This window comes from Salmo trutta, chromosome 37 (genome assembly GCF_901001165.1).
Source record: "Salmo trutta chromosome 37, fSalTru1.1, whole genome shotgun sequence".
NCBI classification, from domain to species: Eukaryota; Metazoa; Chordata; class Actinopteri; order Salmoniformes; family Salmonidae; genus Salmo; species Salmo trutta.
The window spans coordinates 21,578,118-21,594,547 of NC_042993.1; the positions used below are offsets into that span (position 1 = coordinate 21,578,118).

General features: G+C 43.0%; 1 protein-coding gene across 4 annotated transcripts in view; it reads right to left on the bottom strand.

Annotated features, from left to right (window-relative positions):
* The window catches only part of LOC115176735 (semaphorin-6D), a 152,038-nt gene that overhangs the window by 123,885 nt on the left and 11,723 nt on the right, over positions 1–16,430 (bottom strand). For all 4 annotated transcript variants that reach the window (XM_029736978.1, XM_029736979.1, XM_029736972.1 and 1 more), the window contains exon 2: positions 5,622–5,727. The gene's annotated coding sequence lies outside the window, so the exon portion shown is untranslated. The remainder of the gene's footprint in view (positions 1–5,621; positions 5,728–16,430) is intronic.

Sequence of the window (16,430 nt, forward strand, 5' to 3'; positions counted from 1 at the left end):
ACTTGAATGGCGCAGCGGTCTAAGACACTGAATCGCAGTGCAAACTGTGTTGCTAAAGATGCTGGTTCAATATACGTGCCGGCCTCGACTGGGAGACCCATGAGTTGACAGCAGGTTTTTGGTTTCTCTCCCTCTCAAAACAGAAATAAATAATTCTAAATTACAAACTGGCTTTATTTACAAATTAGTAACAATGTCTCACCCCATGTTCAAGAATGGCCTTTGTTCTCGCTCATTTTACGTTATTTGAAAACAAAATAATCAAACAGAGAGATTATTATTACTAATTATATAAAAGCCCCTTGGATATTCTCACAGATATATTATTAACAGGACAACATATATTGGTCATGGCTCCCGAGTGGCGCACAATGCGATTGGCTTACAGCTCTCCAGCTGTATCTAGTGAAATAGCGGTGGGCAAGTGAGGTTCAAGGCACGAGGGCAGGGGGCACGGGATGGGCCCCAGAGCCGCGCACAGAAGACGGACCTAGCCCATGGGGAAGGGAGGAGGCAGCACAGGGTAGCAAAGAGCAACACTTTAAGGGGCATCGCACTAATAATGGCGCTGACTAGGGAAACGTTCCCGCTGTTCTTAGTGCCTGTCTTCACGCGTGAAAAATACCTCTTAGATATGAATTCGGAGGGCAGATATTATTAAATATTAAAGCATTAGACCGCTCACTAAAGGCGTCACTCAAAAGTTCTAATTAAATCTAAACTGGATTTAACGAAAAATGTCGTGAGAAGCACACATTTGTAAATCCCAAACTCTAAAAGTAATTGGAAAGGTAGTTACAAATCATTTGTAAAATTGTGGTTACAATAAAGAATGTAAACAAGATGCTGTGTTTTTATTTACAGTAGTGATGGACAACTGGTGGCATTTTGAAAACAGGTTTTCAAACACTTGTAGCCCGATTAGCAGGACAAAAGACACTTTATAGCCCGGCTACTGTAGGTGTGAAAGTCACACGTTTCAAGTACACCTCACACCGCACCAAACTCCCTCCTTAACACAGTTACCATTCAAAAACGAGCTGTTTATCAACAACAACAAAAAATGACATTGCGACCAAAGAGAACAGACGAAATGGACTTTGTTTTCATCAAGCCAGCTTCTTTCTATTGTGCTACCCGGTCCAGGGTTAGGACCGTAGCCACAACTTGAAAATGAGCCGGAGCTGAGAGGATCACCAAAACTTAAAAAAGGTATTTTGGTTTCAGTGCATTTTCTTAAAAACAAAATGTATATAGCCTATCAATGTGTAGGCATACTGTGTAATAAAATCGAACTGGTCTTGATAAATGAATGAGATGTTTGTTTTCACTGAATCTCCATTTGGGTATTGTTTAGACTACAATTAGAGCATAATATTTCCACACCCTTAGTGTAACCTTTATTTAACTAGGCAAGTCAGTTAAGAACAAATTATTATTTATAAGGACAGCCAACTCCTTCCTCCCCATCAGGGAAGTGAACCCCGGTCTCCCGCGTGCCCGCACGACACAGAGATTCTTTAGCTAAATAGCCCAATACTGTAGCCTACCCCCGACCGTCACATTGTACAGCGCCATATTTTCCGTTCCATCCTAACGGAAACCCTGAGGGTTTTTCTTGGAATAGAAACACCATAATATTAATCAAATGAATTAAGCAACATGTCTTAAAATCAGTCCCATATACTATGTTCTTACAAAAAAGGTTTTAAATGATCTAGTACAGCCACTACTGAAGGCTATCAAATTATTCTCAAAGATGCCCTCTGGTGGTCAAACTAGCAATAACTAGCATTAATGTTTACAATGGCTGATACTTAAATAACGTGCCATAGAATTCTGCGGCACCATGCAAGCTGTGCTGCAGTACGCTGAAACCTTTAAAGGACGAACCACTGTAGAAATCAAGTATTTTTATCACCTAACAAAGGAGGGAAAAGGTATGTAAATCAATCTGTAGAGAAAGATCTGCACTAAATAATAGGCTAGGGTTTGCTAATTGAATAAGCGCAATGAATTGCAAAATCACATCTACTAATGTATCCGTAGTTAACAGAACCTCCTCATTATTCTACTAAACCTTGCTGACCACTGACCCCAGGGCAAAGCTGTCTCAGAGCATTAGGGCTGAATCCCACTTGCCACACATCACAGCACTTTCCTGGTCGGGAAGGCAAAAAGCATCATCTGGAGCTGGAGCTAATTGCCAGGTGGCACGGGCACGCTGCATTCGTTAAACAAGCGAGCAGGCAAGTTATCAGGAGTAAGGAGTCCTTCACTGTAATCATTCCTTTATTCTAATCAAGGGTCTACATTTTATTTTACCTTTATTTAACTAGGCAAGTCAGTTAAGAACAAATTCTTATTTTCAATGACTGAACAGTGGGTTAACTGCCTTGTTCAGGGCAGAATGACAGAATTGTACATTGTCAGCTTGGGGATTTGAACTTGCAACATTTCGGTTACTAGCCCAATGCTCTAACCACTAGGCTACCCTGCCGCCCCGGCAGAGCAAACCGTCCAAGAACCAAAGACTTCTGATTACATTTCGGTAACGAGACAAATAACTCAAGAGGATGACAAAACGAGGGCAAATATTTTTGAAAACTGGATTTCCACTTGGTCGGACTAACAAGCACATGGGTACAAACATTTGTACTTAAATGCTTTGAATTTGAAGCCCACAAGATTAGTCATTACAATTGAAATAACAAGTATGCTATTGTGTTAAATAATTTTTAAGAAAGGGCGACAGATGCTGAACAGAAAACTCGGAGAAAATGTCTACTAACAAAATTATTATCACAGGCTTGTTAAGACAGTAAACTATTGTTTATCACAAAAAAATAGTAAGTGCAATGACCCTGAAAATCCTACTAAGCTGGCATGAATCCTTGCTGCTCCAATCAAGAAAATTGTTATCCGAGAATCTAACTAGGTATGAGGACCCAAAATGAATGTACATGGTAGTAATTGGAGTGATTCTTGGCAAAGGAGCTGTAAAATTATAAACAGTGAGATGTCTCACAATGAATACATCCAGAGCCAAAATCCTGACTCGCGATGCATCCTATACTTAGATAGACTTGTTATGACAGCTCAATGAACATAATCTGGCAAGATTGGCACAAGTTATCATCATCATCATCACTATAAATGATGAGGATCAATCAAAATGCCCATATTCAGAATTAGGAGTTTGTCAGTTCAATAATTAAAAAGACTTAAAAGGAAGGGAGAGAAGGGTTTTCCATGTATTTATTTTTTTCCCTATATTTCACTTGAAATGGTACCTTTTAATTTGGCAGCAGCTCTTCAAATTGGGAAAAATAGCTTCACAGCCCTGCCATCCTTCTGTCAGGTTTCACAAATTATGGCCAGAGAGGGCCTCCACACACTTCTGACAAACCAGCTATCCCCCACCCAGTACCCCAATCAAGAAAGCCATCCCCTCGAGATTGAACTTCTCAGTGTTGCCTTGGGGAAAGTGCATAGGTAACGTTTGAGGTGACCCTCAGAGCAGGTTTGCTCGCAGCGGACCTCATTCACCAAGCCCACTTTCTCAAGCCTTGTATCGCTGTGACTTTGAAGTCTGGCCAGAGACGGCCTTTGAAAAGCCAGCAATCTCCACACCATGACCAGGCACAGGATTAGCAAGTCCCTGTAGGATTGGGTAGGAGGACAGGGGGTCGTTTTTGGGGGGTAGTGTGTGCGCAAGCATTTCCCCTCCGGACAGAGCTGGGGATTAACAAGCTACTAAGGAAGCAGAGAACAAGGAGCCAGCCTCTTTCTTGAGTTCCTCAGAAACCAATTTGTATTGGGAGGAACTGAGGGAGGCAGCTAATTCTGCCCGTGACCTCTCCGCATCAACTTTCTCTTGTTTTGCTGCTCAGAGTCTAAAACAATTTTCTCAGGAAAAGAGAGCTGTGTCCAGGCTGTCAATGTCCCTCTCCTTCACAGTGGCTTTGAAAAACAAGCCTCTACAGGGCATAGCAGAATAAGAGCCTGAGCGAAGGGGAGACTTCAATGACTGAGCATTAACAATTTAGCATTTACTGTTTAAAGAAAATAAAAACACATTTCTCCAACTGACGACGTCACTGAAAAAGTGTTGCGTCAAACTGGCTTTGAAACAAATAAAAAAGCCCTGAAACTACTGAACACACTTGCATATTAACTAATCAGTCCTTAAAACATAACTATCTGACAGAAGCATATGTTTTCAACTGGAACTGTGTCAACCATTTGGACACAGGACCATAGATAGCTTTCCCACTAGCATTTGTAGATTAATAAGGTCTTTGTCTTTTCTCTGATTGAAAGGAGCCTGAGGAGTTTGCCCTCTATGTCTTTGTTGAACAGAGTCTCTTGTGGAAATGGAAGATTGGCCTGTATGTGTGGGTGTGTGGGAAAGCAAGGTGGACGGGCCACATCCGAGTTCAACTGACTTAATAAAGCTTCTCTCTATCTACCCCGAGATCTCCTCACCCCAATTATACGCCCGACACCTCTAACCTCACCCCCGGTCCCCAATCCCACATCCAGCTCTTGTCCTGCCCCTCCCTTCACTGCTCTTAAATCCCTCTACAGGGCTGGCGAGTGTTGGGCTGATGTGGCAGTCATTCCCCAGGCTCCTCTCACTCGGTTTCTGGATCTGGCTGTTTGAATTGGGCCAGGGTTGGGCATCTCCTCTGAGAGCCCTGGATGGTCAAGTGGCAGGTGAGACGGGAATTATTGAGAAGAGAGAAGCTGCTGTTTAAACAATAGAAGGACACACTCCCCAAAGACTGCATATGTGCAGAAATTGCTAATTATACCTGTATGTCCTCAAAATGTAAAATAAATGTAAATCACTCACTAACAGACACCAAACAATAACAAAGTACTGTAAAATGGGTCTTAGACTGATATTATGGACATGTTTTTTTAGACATTTGCACTGGTTCTACCCTCAGATTGGTCCAAGGTCACAGCTAGATTGCATCTGGCCAACCATCTGTTTAGACCCATCCCGTGAGATGGCCTGTCACCAGCACACCTTGGCCCTGTCCTCTACTGTCCATGGTCATGGTCGCCAGGGACTGTCAGACTAGACAGGATGCCTCTTCATCTAGGCTACAGTCACTAGGGGAATCTATGCAGTTGTTTTTTTCAATACCCGCATGACTGGCGGGTTGGCCATAACGCAATTAAACCACTTTCCATCACGGCCTATTCCTCAATCTGCTATTGTCATGCTAATAAACGCATAACATGATAATATATGTCTAATCTACTTCTACAAAAAGCAAGGATATTTCAAAGTTATGAAGAGGAGTTACCCCCTACATTTGCCCATGAAAATTACTCAGCTCTGCAGATTGATTAAAATATTTTATAAAATCTAATGAATAATATAGGTAATTACAGGAATTAAAAAAGTGGCTTAATAACCTTTCACACTGCTTCCATTTATCAATCTGTCACTGGGTGCCTACAGCCAGCAAACCTTCCCCCATCCTATCAAACCACTCTTATCCAGAATTATTAAAGATCAAACAGTAAGAAGAACGTTCCTAGTCAGAGCTACAACTCCCAATCAACATTCATCTCATTGTAATTAAAATACATGACAGCCTTACCTTAAACTTTCGACAAATATGACTGCAGAGATTCAGCCAGCTGACACGGATAGATGATTGGCATTAGCTGGTTAGGATCGCCACCCCGGGTGAAGACATCCACAATCTAAACAAAAACCAAAATAATAATTAATTAAAACAGGGGCAAATTCAAGATTGACATACAGTTAGACATTCACCATATGTAATGTTCTATTTCTTGGCTAGACCATCTGCTCCATTTGGTCATTTTAATAAAAAATAAAAAAGTGTAAATGAAGATCTTCACACCTCGGAGGTCCTGCATGTCACATCAATCAAATCCCTCTGTCATACATCAATTAATATATTGTGAAGCAGGGTTCCCAAAGTTCCTTTAGAACACCGACAATTATATTAACAAGTGGACTACTTCTTAAAAACAAGATGCAGCAGGTCAATAATATTACAACTGGACAGTCAAGAAACTTTATGAATGAAGATCTATTATCATTTCTACACAGTTGGTTTAAGTCATTTAAAATAATAATAAATATATATATATATATATATATATATATATTTATTTTTTATGCTCAAAAAAATAAAGGGAACAATAAAATAACACATCCTAGATCTGAATGAATGAAATAATCTTATTAAATACTTTTTTCTTTACATAGTTGAATGTGCTGACAACAAAATCACACAAAAATAAAATCAATGGAAATCCAATTTATCAACCCATGGAGGTCTGGATTTGGAGTCACACTCAAAATTAAAGTGGAAAACCACACTACAGGCTGATCCAACTTCGATGTAATGTCCTTAAAACAAGTCAAAATGAGGCTCAGTAGTGTGTGTGGCCTCCACGTGCCTGTATGACCTCCCTACAACGCCTGGGCATCCTGATGAGGTGGCGGATGGTCTCCTGAGGGATCTCCTCCCAGACCTGGACTAAAGCATCCGCCAACTCCTGGACAGTCTGTGGTGCAACGTGGCATTGGTGAATGGAGCGAGAAATGATGTCCCAGATGTGCTCAATTGGATTCAGGTCTGGGGAACGGGCGGGCCAGGCCATAGCATCAATGCCTTCCTCTTGCAGGAACTGCTGACACACTCCAGCCACATGAGGTCTAGCATTGTCTTGCATTAGGAGGAACCCAGGGCCAACCGCACCAGCATATGGTCTCACAGGGGGTCTGAGGATCTCATCTCGATACCTAATGGCAGTCAGGCTACCTCTGGCAAGCACATGGAGGGCTGTGCGGCCCCCCAAAGAAATGCCACCCCACACCATGACTGACCCACCGCCAAACCGGTCATGCTGGAGGATGTTGCAGGCAGCAGAAGGTTCTCCACGGCGTCTTCAGACTCTGTCACGTCTTTCACATGTGCTCAGTGTGAACCTGCTTTCATCTGTGAAGAGCACAGGATGCCAGTGGCGAATTTGCCAATTTTGGTGTTCTCTGGCAAATGCCAAATGTCCTGCACGGTGTTGGGCTGTAAGCACAACCCCCACCTGTGGACGTCGGGCCCTCATACCACCCTCATGGAGTCTGTTTCTGACCGTTTGAGCAGACACATGCACATTTGTGGCCTGCTGGAGGTCATTTTGCAGGGCTCTGGCAGTGCTCCTCCTGCTCCTCCTTGCACAAAGGCGGAGGTAGCGGTCCTGCTGCTGGGTTGTTGCCCTCCTACGGCCTCCTCCACGTCTCCTGATGTACTGGCCTGTCTCCTGGTAGCGCCTCCATGCTCTGGACACTACGCTGACAGACACAGCAAACCTTCTTGCCACAGCTCGCATTGATGTGCCATCCTGGATGGGCTGCACTACCTGAGCCACTTGTGTGGGTTGTAGACTCCGTCTCATGCTACCACTAGAGTGAAAGCACCGCCAGCATTCAAAAGTGACCAAAACATCAGCCAGGAAGCATAGGAACTGAGAAGTGGTCTGTGGTCTCCACCTGCAGAACCACTCCTTTATTGGGGGTGTCTTGCTTATTGCCTATAATTTCCACCTGTTGTCTATTCCATTTGCACAACAGCATGTGAAATGTATTGGGCCCGAGTGTTGCTTCCTAAGAGGACAGTTTGATTTCACAGAAGTGTGATTGACTTGGAGTTACATTGTGTTGTTTAAGTGTTCTCTTTATTTTTTGAGCAGTACACACACACACACACACACACACACACACACAAACCACCCGTGGGCAGGATTCGTATGTTCGATACCCCTCTTAATAATATAGCCAGGTTTATAGTGGAAGGCAAACAATGATTATTGAAGTAAAGGAAAGACCCGAGCAGCGAAAAAAAAGAGACATTTAAAATGTCCTGTGCTTAAGATGTCAGAAGAGAAATTCCATTGACTAACGAAGCAGAAGAGGACAAGTTTCTTTCCAGGTTCTTCTCTATTCAGAGAAAGGGAAGTTAACAAAACTGCACTTAGTTTACATTGATAATGGGCAGATTATGAATAAAATCTGTTGACAAATCCTAGAGAGAGTTGGAGATGGCCAAATCACAGGGCAACTCAGAACACAATCTGTTCTGGCAATCTGCTTAAAGAGAATTAGGCTTCACTTGGCCAGTTCCCCTTTCAGCACAGAGCGGTTTGAGAGAGCTTAGAAATTCTCTTTGAATTCTCCACTCTCTGACAATATGGCAAAGAGATCTTTCAAACAATGAAAAATAACAACCTGTTGGTTTAGTAAGTGATTTTGTTCCTCTGGATAGGCTGACACCTAGATTTAGGTCCAATTTTTTAAATGATGCCAGAGCATGTCCATGCTCTTGCAGTACACGGTTCATGTTGTGAATTATAGCACTTTATGAGAGTTATCCAAGTCCTTGGCCACAAAAACGTACACTACAGAAATCCCAAATCAGGACAAGGCCTTGCTTAACATGAAGGCCATCAATCACAATTAACATTTTGTAAATACATTAACCTGGTCATTGTTCTGGAAAATTCCTTCTGCCAGTCGATTCAGCAGAGCCTCAAGAAAGTGCAGTGGCTATTTATAGTTAGACTGAACTTGGTCGATCAAAATCATCTGCGATTGAACATTTTTGGGGCCATGATTACAGACCATTAAATCCAACACTAGGACCTTATCTATTCTAGACAAATGGTCAAAGTCGTGTAAGTGACCTAGTTCCCCAAAAATACAGCAGGTAGTTCAACCTGTAAAGACATGTTAAAAAAAAGAAGCCACTGGACTAAAAAAAAACAAAAAACAGACCAGCTGGCAGCCACATGCTAACGCTGGTTCCTCTATTGTCTCAAATTCTATAATAGCTCTGTTTATTTGTACTTTGTTCTATTTTATCTATGCCCCCAGTATGAGTGAAAAAGGCCAAGAGCACCAAGAGAGAAAATCTAAACTGTAGTGTATCAATAACAGCCTATTTGTGGGTTGCGTGATATGCATGGGCTTCTGGCCAATATTCTATTGTTTTGCTCTTTTTTGGTCTGTAGCAAAATGTTGATCGATGAATGCTGGTACTTGCCATCTGTAAGAGCTGTAATGGATCCGTTCAGATTTCAAAGCACAGCCTGGGAAAGAACAAAACAAAATAATAACACATTCAACGCTTGTGTGCAGTGAAAACCAAATTCCATTTCAAGTTCAACAGCAAAACATGATTAACTCCAAGGCACTAAAAGGTCCTAGACTTCAAATTGCTCCCAAATGCCCAGTACATTTATTTTAGAGGGTAGGACTATATGTTTTATTTTCCTTTGGAAAAGAGGGGAAAGTTGCACAGTTTAATCAACACCACAGATCAATAAGCCACCTGTTAGGATCATGCTCGTACTATCTGATTGGTGCACTGCGATCAACTAGTCAATGCAATTTCTAAATATATTTTCCAGGAGTAAGGGAATCTGGAGTAAGCAAGAATCTGCCAGGTTCAGTAAACTTTCAAGGCTCTTACCATATCGTATGTGGAGCTCAATCTTATTTTCCTTAAAAGAAAAAGAAAACTTGCCTCAATCTAAAAGTATGATACGCAAGCCAGCATAAGCTAAACACCTAAAAAAAGGAAAAACGGAAATGTAAATTGGAAGGAAAAAGGGCTTTTAGATAACGATGCCAGCATAATATTTTCTTATTGGGTAACATCAGTAGAGATGAACGAGTCCACCACCAGAGCTAAGGCAACAACGGTCCAGCCTGGGCTTCCTCTCAGCTCTGAGATAACATGTAAACACCGCTACAAAATCCACTGCTCGTAATCACAACTTGGTACATAATCATGTACAACTCTGGCTGCTGAAACATTTTACAGGATGTTTGTTTTATTTGCAACTTTATTCTACTCTTTTCAGAAGCTTCCATATATGGTTGGAAGGACAAACAAGCAGCTCACACACCTACATGTTAACGTGTGTTGACATGAGCATGTGCAATTCTGCATATGGATCTTCAACAGTGAAAGAGGAGATACCACATCTCCAAAGAAACCCGAAAATCTCCATTAACCAGCAAAATAACACAAATGACAACCACAGATCTCGCCAAGCGGAGGAAGAGATGAAGGAAAGGGATAGAGGTTTGGAGAGGACAGATTTCTTCCAAACCCTGTCCCCTCCCCTGACCTGGCAGCAGTTTGATTAATCACAGAGACGAAAGCGGGAAGACTTAGCTGCTCATTATCCCGGATCAGGACCAGGGTGCAGGATCAGGACCAGGACTCGAACATTAAGATATTGGGATCATTTACAGTTGTGGACTACCATGTCACTGCGGGTGGTGCCATTGTCCAACCCCCCTTGAAGGTTTAACACAGGGGCTCCAAAATGGTCGCTGTTCAAGCATATGTTTCAAGCTCCCTTCATTTCTGTTACAGTCAATATTAGCAACGGTTTGCGGTTCAAACTACCTCATGGACTACCTCAAACTACTTAAGACGAGAGTGCCAGAATTTCGATTTTGACAATGTTGATGATATTTCCAATTACTTGAGAAGAGGAGAGACATCTAAATTGTAGACTTTGGAAAGGGACTAACTTGGTGCACATAATTGAGCACTTTCTCTAGAAATGCATGAATAACCATCCATATGTGAGCCACATATAGCCACTCAAAGATCATCAAAATATCATCGGTTGAGTTCAAGTTAAACCCAAGAGCTCCCTTGTGTATGTCATCTCATTGTCAAAACAACTTTACTCGGAGAAAATGCAAGACAAGCAAGAGAGTTTTTCAGCTCTACATAAAATGTTTAAAAAAAACTGACCACAGAAATGAGCATATCTACAGAATACAAAGAACATGTTCATCGGGCACACAGAGTACCCTGTAACTGTCCTTCCTCCTCTCAGCTGTCTATTTGTGGGTCAGTGAGAGTGAAATCACAAGGAGCACACACACACAGTCCAGCAAAAGGGCGAGGCATGTTGTGACTACTCGTCTCACGCCATTCCTTCACCACATTCCCATACTCTACGTCTTAACAGTGGATAAGGGTAAATGACTTGACCTCCCTGCTAACATGGCCCCCTTCCCCAGATAACCACAAAGAGGATTCAGGTCAAGCCACAACTCCACCTTAACTCCTGACCCCTGACCTCACCCGGCTCTCCTCAGACCATGACGGGGGTTTGTCTGTGCTGCCTGTGTCAGGCTTTAACAAAGTCCTCGTGTCAAGGGGAGGAGCAGCGGTCTAACCCTGTCAAGGCCAACACAATCAATCCAGCGGAGGAGTTCAAGGTGGTCTGACCCACACCTGACCCTGACGCCGAAACCGGGCAACAAGCTCAGCCAATGATTTTCCCGTCAAACCCCCACCACCACAGAGAGTGTCTGAGAAACAGTCCAGGATATGCTCATGTTTCAGGGGAGGCACTGGAGGACAATATTATTATAATTAATTTTTTTAATCGTTGCTCTAGTTTCACTCCATCTACAACGTGACATAGCATAGTCTAATCTGCAATGCTGAACAACCCTGCTGCAGGTATAACTGGGGACCAAGGGGAGGGTATTAGCATAGCATAATTACACTGGGGAAAGATTCATGGAACAATAGTGTGGACACCAGGGAGCAAGACATAGCCCACAATTTGCCATTGCGCTCCTTCCCCCTTTCTTACCCTTTTGATATTGGAGAATAATGCCGGAATTCAGACTGTTAGTTTAACCGATGGTGCATTTAGTATAATAATACCAGGCGGTGCACACGGTTAATATGATTAGAAACCCTTTGCTGGTATCTCACCATCCTCCCCCTGTGGGGTATTATCATGCTAATCTAAAAGAAAAAAAAATATTTGACTGAATGGAAAATATAGGAGGCAGGGACCTCGGAAGCCAAGTGAACACAATGCCTGCGTATTCAGCCTAGTCTGCCAAGGCGCGCGGGTAGACAAATGGACATAGACATAATGCTCAGTGGTTAATTAAAAGAACATAATTAAAAAGGTATTGTGTGTGAATGGTCGCCTCAATGCAATCACTGACCTGATTGTCCGATACATGTTCCTCAGAGCGCAGTCAGTCTCTCCATTACGACTCCATTAGCACCTCAGAAGTGTCCCGACTGAGAAAAGGGAAAGACGAAATGGGACAAACTATGGGAGATGTGTAGTTCATTGTGGTGGTGGTGGTGGGGGGGGGGGGGGGGCTTGCTGGTTAGATGAGACCTATCCCATCTGGACAAAAGGAATACCTATGGAAGAATGCTGTTCATTGACTACAGCTCAGCATTCAACACCATAGTACCCTCCAAGTTCATCATGAAGCTGGAGGCCCTGGGTCTCAACCATGCCCCCAGGTGGTGAAGTTAGGAAACAACACCTCCACTTCGCTGACCCTCAACACTGGGGCCCCACAAGGGTGCGTGCTCAGCCCCCTCCTGTACTCCCTGCTCACCCACGACTGCGTGGCCATGCACGCCTCCAACTCAATCATCAAGTTTGCAGACGACACTACAGTGGTAGGCTTGATTACCAACAACGACGAGACGGCCTACAGGGAGGAGGTGAGGGCACTCGGAGTGTGGTGTCAGGAAAACAACCTCTCACTCAACGTCAACAAAACAAAGGAGATGATCGTGGACTTCAGGAAACAGCAGAGGGAGCACCCCCCTATCCACATCGAAGGGACAGCAGTGGAGAAAGTGGAAAGTTTGAAGTTCTTTCGCCGTACACATCACAGACAAATTGAAATGTTCCACCCACACAGACAGTGTGGTGAAGGCAGCGCAACAGCGCCTCTTCAACCTCAGGAGACTGAAGAAATTGGTCTTGTCACCCAAAAACCCTGACAAACTTTTACAGATGCACAATCGAGAGCATTCTGTCGGGCTGTATCACAGCCTGGTACGGCAACTGCACCGCCCTCAACCGTAAGGCTCTCCAGAGGGTGGTGCAGTCTGCACAACGCATCACCGGGGGCAAACTACCTGCCCTCCAGGACACCTACAGCACCCGATGTCACAGGAAGGCCAAAAAGATCATCAAGGACATTAACCACCCGAGCCACTGCCTGTTCACCCTGCTACCATTCAGAAGGCGAGGTCAGTACAGGTGCATCAAAGCTGGGACCGAGAGACTAAAAAAACACGTCCATCTCAAGGCCATGAGACTGCTAAACAGCAATCACTAACTCAGAGAGGCTGCTGCCTACATTGAGACCCAATCACTGGCCACTTTAATAAATGGATCACTAGTCACTTTATACAATGCCACTCTAAATAATGCCACTTTAATAATGTTTACATAACTCATATTGCATGTATATACTGTATTTTATACCATCTATTGCACCTTGCCTATGCCGCTCAGCCATCGCTCATCCATATACTTATATGTACATATTCTCATTAACCCCTTTAGATTTGTGTGCATTAGGTAGTTGCTGGGGAATTGTTGAATTGTTAGATATTATTGCACTGTCGGAACTAGAAGCACAAGCATTTTGCTACACTCACATTAACATCTGCTAACCATATGTATGTGACACACCTTTGGAACCTTTTTTGTGACCATCTAAAATGGTCACGGACACTGACTGTGATTATAGTAGTAGGTAATGGAACCATGTTTAGAGTGTGACAGTGGGAGGTAGGGGTCATTTCCGCTGTGGTGGCTATTTGGGTCCTTTCAAATTAGGTGACTAAAGATCTACCCGGTTTACTGTACCTCTCTCTCTCATCTCTCTGAGACGAGGCAGTAAAGCAGTATCAGGCTCTGCAGTTGGAGACTTGTTTACCTTGAGTTGTCTTTCATACCGTCCGTCACCAGTGATCACCCCTCAGGGAGAGACTGTCGAGGCAGAGAGATAATGTGGGAAAGCAATAAAGGGAGGATCAAATCAAGCCGCCTTGGAGGCTCTGGGCAGGAGAAAGAGAACCTGTAGTGTGTTTGTGTGTGTCAACACAAATATGTTTACTGTATCTGTGTAAAAGAAAAACAAATGGTAAACATCGTAACAGCTGTTATAACACACAAACACACACACAGCTGCATGTATGAGTCACCACATGGTTAACTGGCACACCCGTGGAATGGGACGATTGCAGTGAGAAGGGGGGGGGGGGGGGAAATTGTACACACCCTGGCCGGGTGCCCAGGGTATATTTATTTGACACTAACCCCCTGGACCTCTACCCCCACAGACCGGTTTAAAAATAACCCTGATTCAGGCGAAAGGGTCTGGAGTTCTGAGAAATCCAGGAAAATGAGAGCGATAGGAGTCTGTTACGGAACTAATCTTGCACCTCATCCAAACCAAACGACTGATATCATTATCACCACCCAGAGATGTAGACCTATACTGTAAAAACCAGCACATACACCAACACATGCATAAATACACACACATAGACATTAAACAAAGCGAAGACTAGCAGACACTTGAATGCGATCCATTGTCATCCCTTCCCTAAGTGCATACATGTACAGTACACGTCAAGTCTTGATAGACCCCGGCCAAGTTTCCAGTAACAAGGTCAAACAAGACAGCTATTTATGGATAGTTGGGAAATTCAATGCAGGGTTTTGAACAAGCTAATAAAAACCCAATTGGCAGTATGCATGTCATATAACACCAATGTGAGAAACTAGCACATATTTTTTTCAATAGTCGCATGATACCATTCAACAACAAAAAACTAAGCGGTTTAAACAAAACACTTTTGTGTAAATGAATACCATTCACTTTTTGAGTGCGTGCAGAGCTTGAAATCGGGTATGATGAGGCATTACTGCATGAAGCAGCGGCTTTAAGCGGGAAAAACAAGCTTAGGTTTTTAATTTCCTGCTTCATTTCACGTTTCGGGCCCATAAAAATCCTAATTTCCAAAAACTGCAATAAACTACTTTGAGACATGATCATGACTCAATAGGTTCTGCAGTAGCTGAACTCTAAATAGATTTTTTCCCATGCAGTTATTGCTTTACGGTATATGCTATATCTGTGACAACAGACACAATAACTGTTGCCCCAGATTCTAAGAACACAAACAAAGACTAATAGGGGGGAATTCCGACCACAGTTAAGCGTGCGTAAATGGAACATAAAATGTATTTTTATGCACTTTTCTCTATATCTGTATTCTGATGTTACGCCTAAGAATAGCATGTTATTCAGCCACTATTCGTTTGGGGTAGAGATCAAAGAAATGAAGGTGTGGCAGAGGTGTCCACAGACACAGTGTATTCTGATGTTGACTTCATTTCGTTATAATTCCAACACCTGTACGCAAAAAATGAAATGATGAATAAGGTCAAGCAACCTGTCGGTACCAAGTGCAACAACATCTTTCTTTTACAAATTTACAGAGCTATTTGAGGAATCCGTTTGGATAAGGGAATTGTACATATGACAATTGTTTTAGATCCATTTTACCTTACGATCCCTGGAGACAAATGTGAATGAAACCAGTCATATTTCAGCAAGCTAAAAAGCATGTCAACATGACAGGTATTTCGTACTCTTTTCCACAGTGACGTACAGTGAGGGAAAAAAGTATTTGATCCCCTGCTGATTTTGTACGTTTGCCCACTGACAAAGAAATGATCAGTCTATAATTTTAATGGTAGGTTTATTTGAACAGTGAGAGACAGAATAACAACAACAAAAAATCCAGAAAAACGCATGTCAAAAATGTTATAAAATGATTTGCATTTTAATGAGGGAAATAAGTATTTGACCCATAGGCAAAACATGACTTAGTACTTGGTGGCAAAACCCTTGTTGGCAATCACAGAGGTCAGATGTTTCTTGTAGTTGGCCACCAGGTTTGCACACATCTCAGGAGGGATTTTGTCCCACTCCTCTTTGCAGATCTTCTCCAAGTCATTAAGGTTTCGAGGCTGACGTTTGGCAACTCGAACCTTCAGCTCCCTCCACAGATTTTCTATGGGATTAAGGTCTGGAGACTGGCTAGGCCACTCCAGGACCTTAATGTGCTTCTTCTTGAGCCCCTCCTTTGTTGCCTTGGCCATGTGTTTTGGGTCATTGTCATGCTGGAATACCCATCCACGACCCATTTTCAATGCCCTGGCTGAGGTAAGGAGGTTCTCATCCAAGATTTGACGGTACATGGCCCCGTCCATCGTCCCTTTGATGCGGTGAAGTTGTCCTATCCCCTTAGCAGAAAAACACCACCAAAGCATATTGTTTCCACCTCCATGTTTGACGGTGGGGATGGTGGTTCTTGGGGTCATAGGCAGCATTCCTCCTCCTCCAAACACGGCGAGTTGAGTTGATGCCAAAGAGCTCCATTTTGGTCTCATCTGACCACAGCACTTTCAACCAGTTGTTGAAAGTGCTTTAGAACTAATAGAAATGTATTAAAAATGTCTTGAGTCAATAAGTATTCAACCTCTTTCTT